This window comes from Vombatus ursinus, unplaced genomic scaffold, assembly GCF_900497805.2.
Source record: "Vombatus ursinus unplaced genomic scaffold, bare-nosed wombat genome assembly UNPS02005659.1, whole genome shotgun sequence".
NCBI classification, from domain to species: Eukaryota; Metazoa; Chordata; class Mammalia; order Diprotodontia; family Vombatidae; genus Vombatus; species Vombatus ursinus.
In genome coordinates this window covers 2,598,797-2,606,354 of record NW_020945437.1, presented here as the reverse complement: position 1 = coordinate 2,606,354, position 7,558 = coordinate 2,598,797, and the positions used below count along the sequence as shown (strand labels likewise).

The following is a 7,558-nucleotide window of genomic DNA, read 5'->3' as shown; positions in this document are numbered from 1 at the left end:
CTTCTTTCATTCAATTAACTTAATCGATATGTTTCTTTCAGACATAGGATGAAGAAATAAGATTCATAGACTTGTAATTGAGGCAAAAAAGATTAAGCAATAGTCCTTAGACCCATTCTACCTCTATCACAAACGATATACTCCCCCTCCTAGTGAACTTCAGGAACTCATTTAGAAGGTCTAAAATATAGGTTAAACTGCAGCATGGCTGTGATGCAAAAATAACATCGTGCATCGGTGTGCCCCAGTCCCTAACACAATACTTCATATGAAAATGCTTTAACATTTGCTGTTGTGACTAAATTGATATGGCTGAGGTTGTTTAACTCCTTTGAAGGAATGCTGGGAATAGAGAGCAATCAATTTCAACCTTTCTCTGCCTGGCTTGCCAGTTTTGCTCATAATGAAGTCCAGATGGAAAAAGGGGCAACCTTCGGGAATGTTTCAGCTCATTTAGTTGAATTGCGGAAAGTGCCCATAGGTATTGCTTCATTTTGGCAGGTTGATATTTTTAAAGTGAATTAGAGTGAGTTAGAAGTTGCTAAGTGGAGTTGAGCTAAAGTCCATTTCTATAGGAACATTATTATTCAAGATTAAGGAATTGGCTGCTTACTTAGATACATTTGCATAATTTAGTTCAACAATTCAAGGAGCACTCATTAAAAGCCTACTGTGTAGAAGACAATATGCTAGGAACTAGGGATATAAAGACAAATAAATGCATCTTTCATAGTTTGTCGACACCCAGGGAACATGCGGCTTGCCAGACCTGCCATTTCCCCCTTCCATTTTCCCACCATCTGTGTTCTTGGGTCAGCTACTCTAGGCTAACCACATTTCTCTGTTCCTGAACTCCTGTGGCATTTATCATCTGTACCACACGATGTAAGAATTTAACGATGTTCTGTCTTACATGTTTCTCTGTTTCTCTCCTTAGTTTTTGGAGATAAGGTTTGTTTCCCCAAGTGGACCATGAGCACTTCAAGAGCAGAGGCTGTGAGTTTCACTTCCTTGATATTTCCCTTCCCCAAATTAGGAGATTCCTAAAGATTAAGGATTTCTGTAGAGGATAGAGTTGGTTTGTCTTCCCATTCCTCTTCAGGATATTTTTGGATTCTTTGCTCTTTGACCTCTAGCACTGGACTTGGAGACAGAAAGAACTAGGTCCAAGCACTGCCTCAGAAAGTCACTTCACCTCTCTGGGCCTCAGTTTTCTAATGTATAAAATTAAGGGATTGGTTTCAATGCTTTATGGGTTTCCCTCAAGCTCTTCCTTGCCCATGCCACTGTCACATACATCGGGAGCTCCATCCTGACCTGTGTCAGGTCTCTACACTTATCTTCCATTAAGTATCTGTAAAGTGTCTGTAAAGACAAAACTTAAACTTTCCTAAACCAACTTCCAATAAGAAGAAGAAGAAGAAAAATATAATAATAATAGTAGCTAATATTTATTTAGTGGTTATTATGTGCCAGGCACTGTGCTAAGCACTTTGCAATTATTTTCTTACTTGATACTCATAACAACCCTGGAATATAGGTATTATTATTATCCCTACTTTACAGATGAGGGAACTGAGATAAACAGGGGTTAAGTGACTTGTCCAGGGTCACACAGCTATTAAGTGTCACAAGGTTGGATTTGAACTCAGGTCTTACTGACTTCAGGCCTAGAGCTCTATTTACTGTACTACCTAGTTGTCAATAGCTCAGGAATACATATCCAATTCATAACATTGGTGCTATGAAGGTATGAATTTAATCTTTATGTCCTATGTTGTTACATAATCATCATCAGAGCCATAACTAGAAATATTGGTACCTGAAATTAATTCAGTTCTAGAGAGCAAGAGGTGGAGATCATGGGGTAGAGTGGGAGGTCTGAGGCATGATGATTCTTGTGCGTGTGGATAAGGAAGCCTGGAAGCAGAGATCATGGTATAGTGATTATGTTTGAAAAACTAGATAAGCAAGGTGTTTGAAGGACAAAGGGCTGTGAGGAAAAAAAACCATAAGCTAATTATCTAACTATTGAAGGGGAAAGAGTGACCTAGAGGTTTATAGATGATGGCATTAAGGCTCCTAGAATAGAGCAAATATCAAAAGAGAAGTAGTTAGGCATAGATGATGTTAGAGGCAGGGTCTGAAAGCGGAGGAGAATAAGGAGGATGCTGACTCCTCTTTGTCCCATGTATTGGGGGTATAAAAGATAGAGCCACAGCTTTGGAGAGTTTATTAAGACACCTCACCAAGACACTCTTCAGCAATATCTTCATCAGAAAGTTAAGTTTTAGTGAGGACTAGGAGATTAATTAGGAAACTATCCAGGATCATAGAGTTATACATTTAAAACTGGAAAGGGCCTTAGAGTTTATCTGGTCAAATCACTTCATGTTACGGAGGAAGAGACTGAGGCTCAGAGGTAAAGTGACTTACCTAAGGTCATACAAATAGTAAGTAGCAGAGACACGATTCAAACTCAGATCCTTGATCTTGAATTCAGTGATCTTTCTATTTCATAGCAATAAAGGTGGGATTGAGAAGATTCAGTAGAAACAGAGGATAAAGAGGACAGAGACCACAGAGAGATAGTACTGAGTTTACGATAAGAGCTGGCAGAAATTGGCGGTAGTGGGTGTTAGCAAAGCCCTCCCCCTTTGCCAAAGATTCTCCTAGATCAGAGATTCTTAACCTGGAATCCATGGGTCTATGGATGGATGTCAGGGGAGCCATTATGTTGATACAATTGGAATCCTTTTTAATCCTATGCATTTTATTATATGTATATATGTATATATATATATATATATATATAAAAACATTTTTCTGAGAAAGGGTTCATAGACTACATCAAAATGCCCTAGGGGTCCATGGCACAAAAAAGGTTAAGAATCATTTCCCTAGATGATCCCTATTATTGTACAATGAGTCTCTAAGCCATTTTTATATAAGCAGTCTTCTTTACCTTGTTGGAAAGGCAGACTATGATTAGAATGGGTGAGTGTTTGGATCCCAGTAAATGGCAGCCCGGTGGTAGCCAAACGATGAGAGAGTACAATTCACCCCTCAAGGGCATGGAATCATATCCTGTGGGGTGTTAGAATCTGGAGCAAAGCCCCAGACACTCCTAGGTAGTTCTGCCTCTGATCATCAGACATTTTATACCTCTTTTCCAGAACTTAAGGCAAGCTACTATTAGGCTACTTAAATTCAGGATTGAACTTCAATTGTTGCCAAGCTATCTAAAGAAAAACCTAAACCTTTGAACTATATCATTCTAGTAGAGGTCCATTGTAATAAATTGCTGGAGGTTGGGTACTCAGGCAAGGATAACATTGTTATGTGCTAACCATATACTACATTTAAGCACACTGTGGTGAATATCCCCATCACGCATGGGAGCCTAGAAAGCACTCACCTACTCCCAGAGGCATATACTATGTTCTGAAACAGCCAGGAAGAGGCTGTTGAGTAAGCATATTGCTTTAGCATAGAAATGGGAATCAGGGATAAGCATAAATGAGCTGGAGAGGTCAATAGCTGATTATTCCTGCCATCTTCCTCATCCCCATCTGCTCCTTCTTCTCCTCCTTTTCCAACCCCATCCTCCAAATCCTTTTCAAAATAAGGAATAGTTTAACAGCCAGGCTTAGCACCCAACCCCATTTATCATCATACACAATTCTAAGTGTAGACAGATGCAAGAAGGAGGGAGCAGGGAAAGAGTAAAGCCTTTCTCCTGTGTCCTGGTCCAGTACACATTATGTGGAATAGTTCCTCACCTGGGTGGATAAAGTAAAGAACTGGGCTTCCTGTGCCATTATTTTGAGAAAGATCCTGTCACATTAGGATTTACTATGAGGAACAAAAAGCTGAACCATTTTGTGTTTTTCTTAGTAAGGAGGAGGTTATTCAGATATCACCTTTGTTACTCAACAGAGATTTCTTCTTTTGAAATAACATAGGAGCTTTTAAAATCCATTTGGACTTTTTTTGTCTTCATTTAATGGGTTGGGCCTGCAGACAGGTCGGTGGGTCCATGCTTTTGTCTCTGGGAGGCATTCACTATGTAACCAAAAGCAGATATATACCATCCCCTCAACCTGACATCAGAAGAGGAAATAACACCAGAGAGAAGTTACTGCTCACAAACTCTGGGGAAGAAGAGAAAGGAAAAAAAAGTACTGAATATCCTCAGAAAAAAAGAAAGGCTAAGTCCCCCTTGGCCCCTGCAGGAGAATTCTGTAAACACAGGATGTGAAATTAGGCTGCTCACTTTGTGTTTTAAAAGCAGAGATAACAAAGTAGAATAATCCTAAAGGCTGCTGAAGCTCCCCAGACTCAAAATTTAGAAATCCCTGACTTGGGAAGTGAGCCTAACTTACTGTCTGCCACAGGGGAAAAAAAATCCATAAGCTAAACAAGTAGCTGGGAAAAACTAACGTTGCTGGATGAGATAGCCAAAGACGTGAAGCTTGAAAGAAGTCTGCTAAAAGAAAAAATGCCTTCCCCCTACCAATAAAATAAAATCAAGGGGAAGGAGATTCATGAGAAAAGAATAGAACTGTTTATTTTTTCATGAAGACTTCCTTAATTTCCCCACCTAGCTACCCCTACATGCAAAAAAAGGGAAAAAATACATCTCTAAACATAGAAAATAACCCACTTAAACATAGAAAGTAACCCAATATATACTCCACAAAGGAATTCCTTGGATGCCTTATAATGGCATGGAAGTGAGCTTGGGTTCTTGAAGGTCAAGCCAACAGGTTTCTGTCTTGGCAGGTTCAGTCATGATGGATAAACTTCAAGGAAATTTGTCTGCTATTCAAGGACCAGCCCAGCTGAGGATGGAGAAACATCTCACCAGTAATACAGTCTTTGGCCCTGGCAACTCATGACATTAACCTCCATTCTTATGTGACCCCATCTGCTTCCTCAGAGACAGTGATAGGAGGATGGAAAGGGAGGCAGAGGATATGAAGAATCACATCATTTTTCTATATACATTAACTTTCATATAATCATAAATTCAGAACTGGAAGGGATTTCCAACCCCTTCATTTTACAGATGAAGAAACTAAAGGAGGTTAAATGATTTGTCCAGGGTCATAAAGGTAATAACTTTTGATACCTTAAATGTGAGATGATCAACAAATTCTTCTAGTACTAGCAGTAATATTTTTTAGTAATGGTTAGTGGTACTTCCCCTTTGCTGCTGTCATTCAGCCATTTCAGTTGTGTCTGACTCTTCAGGACCCTATGTGAAGGTTTCTTGGCAAAGATACCGGAGTGGTTTGCCATGTTTCTTGTACATACATGTATCCTCTATGTGTGTCCCACTACCATTGTACTCTAATTTTGCACTCATTCTTCTCATCAGGGCCTTGTGTGTTTTGGGGAGAGTGCGCCCAGGTTTATGGGGAGAATGTTTTGTAGCTATTCTGCTTCCTATGCCATCTCATTAAATGCTGTTAGTTTGAACTAAGTTTGAATTCTGGTTAATGTGAAGCAAATCAGTGGGGGTTTATGAGCTGTCACTTCAAGTGTATGGATACATAGAGTTACTACCCCTTTTTCAATTTCATCTTATTTTCAGATCTTCATTCTCTCCCTCTCATCTTCTCCTCCTATTTAGAATTCAAGAAAAACAAAACCCGTGTTACAAATATGTATAGTAAATCAAAATAAATTCATGCGTTCCCCATGTCAGATATATAGATGATATGGATAAAGATATTAATATAGATGATAGATATAGATATAAATAAACTATAAATATATCTCAATCTATACTTTGAGTCCACCATCTCTCCATCTTCCTATCAGGTGGTGATGTTTCATCATGACTCCTCTAGAATTACAGTTGGTCATTGTGTTAATCAAAATTTCAAATAGTTTTCTAATGTCATCGGCTCAAGTTCCTATTCTGATGTATTTTCCCCAATATCAGTCACCAGTTAGCAAATAAATATCATCTAACTAGTAAGAGTTAATATCTCTTCAATAAGATCATTGATTGGTGTCCCAAGACGATTTACACAATTAACATCAATTAACTTTATAAAAGGGATATTTACTGATAAAATATGACAATTACAGAAAGTACTAACACATGCACACACTCCAAATCAGGGGTACACTGTCCTCTCTACTACCTGAGAGAAGTGGGCTCAGACTTAGTGGTGGGTATGACATTCATCCCACCAAGTTAAATTCTAAATTCAGCATAGTCAATGGACAGTCGGTCTCTTGCTTGCAAAATCTAGTATCTCATCTGTCAAATCCAATTTATTGCTGGATTAAAAAAAATCAATAATTTAAAGAGGGAATATGAGGGTATTATACATGGCATGTATCAAATATCAAAAGAAATAAAATTTACTATATTGTCACATAACATTCAACTCAACTAGCAATTATTAAGTATTTATTTTGTATAAACACTGAAAAGAAATAACTCTTTACTGATATGGGAGTCATTTCTGAAACAGCTACCTGAATACAGGCTATCAACCAATAAGGTTGCTTTTCCTGTCAGTGAAAGATGGTGGTGCAGATCTCCAAGAAGAGGAAGTTTGTTGCTGATGGCATCTTCAAAGCTGAGCTGAATGAGTTTCTCACCAGGGAGCTGGCTGAGGTTGGTGAGTAACCCCAACCAGGACAGAAATCATCATCTTGGCCACCAGGACTCAGAATGTCCTTGGGGAGAAGGGTTGACAGATTCATGAACTGACAGCTGTAGTTCAGAAGAGGTTTGGCTTCCCTGAAGGCAGTGCAGAGCTGTATGCCAAGCAGGTGACCACCAGAGGTCTCTGTGCTATTGCCCAGGCTGAATCCCTGCGTTACAAACTCCTGGGAGGTCTTGCTGTGCATAAGGCCTGCTATGGTGTCCTCCACTTCATTATGGAGAGTGGAGCAAAGGGATGTGAGGTGGTGGTGTCTGGTAAGCTCCCGAGGCCAGAGGGCCAAGTCCATGAAGTTTGTGGATGGCCTGATGATCCACAGTGGAGATCCCGTCAACTACTATGTCGACACAGCCGTGCACCATGTCCTCCTCAGACAGGGTGTATTGGGAATTAAAGTCAAAATCATGTTGCCCTGGGACCCAACTGGCAAGATTGGACCTAAGAAGCCCCCGCCCAGCCACATGAGCATCGTAGAGCCCATGGATGAGATTCTTCCTACCATCCCCATCTCACAGCAGAAGAGTGGGAAGGCAGAGCAACCAGCTATGCCCCAGCCAGTGCCCACTGCATAACAGGACTCTGTGACACCTGGAATGCTGTGCCCGAAGCTATTCTGCAAAGATCTTTAATAAAATCTTTTTAAAGACAAAAAAAAAACAATAAAGTCAAAATCAACACCAAATTAAGAAGAGACATAGATAAGAAAACATTACCTAGAATTACAACAGGATGCATTTGACCAGTTCAAACAAGCAAATTATGTTAAAAAGAATGGGAAATGAATTAAAAAAAGATATCAATGTTGAGAGATTGCAGTACTGTACCACCAGCAAAAGAAAGAATACTGGATTTGAAATAAAAGAATCTGA

At 39.5% G+C, this 7,558-nt stretch overlaps 1 pseudogene; it reads left to right on the top strand.

Moving 5' to 3' along the window:
- Positions 1 to 6,547: 6,547 nt before the first annotated feature.
- On the top strand, positions 6,548 to 7,291 carry LOC114032834 (annotated as a pseudogene).
- The last annotated feature ends 267 nt before the right edge of the window (positions 7,292 to 7,558 follow it).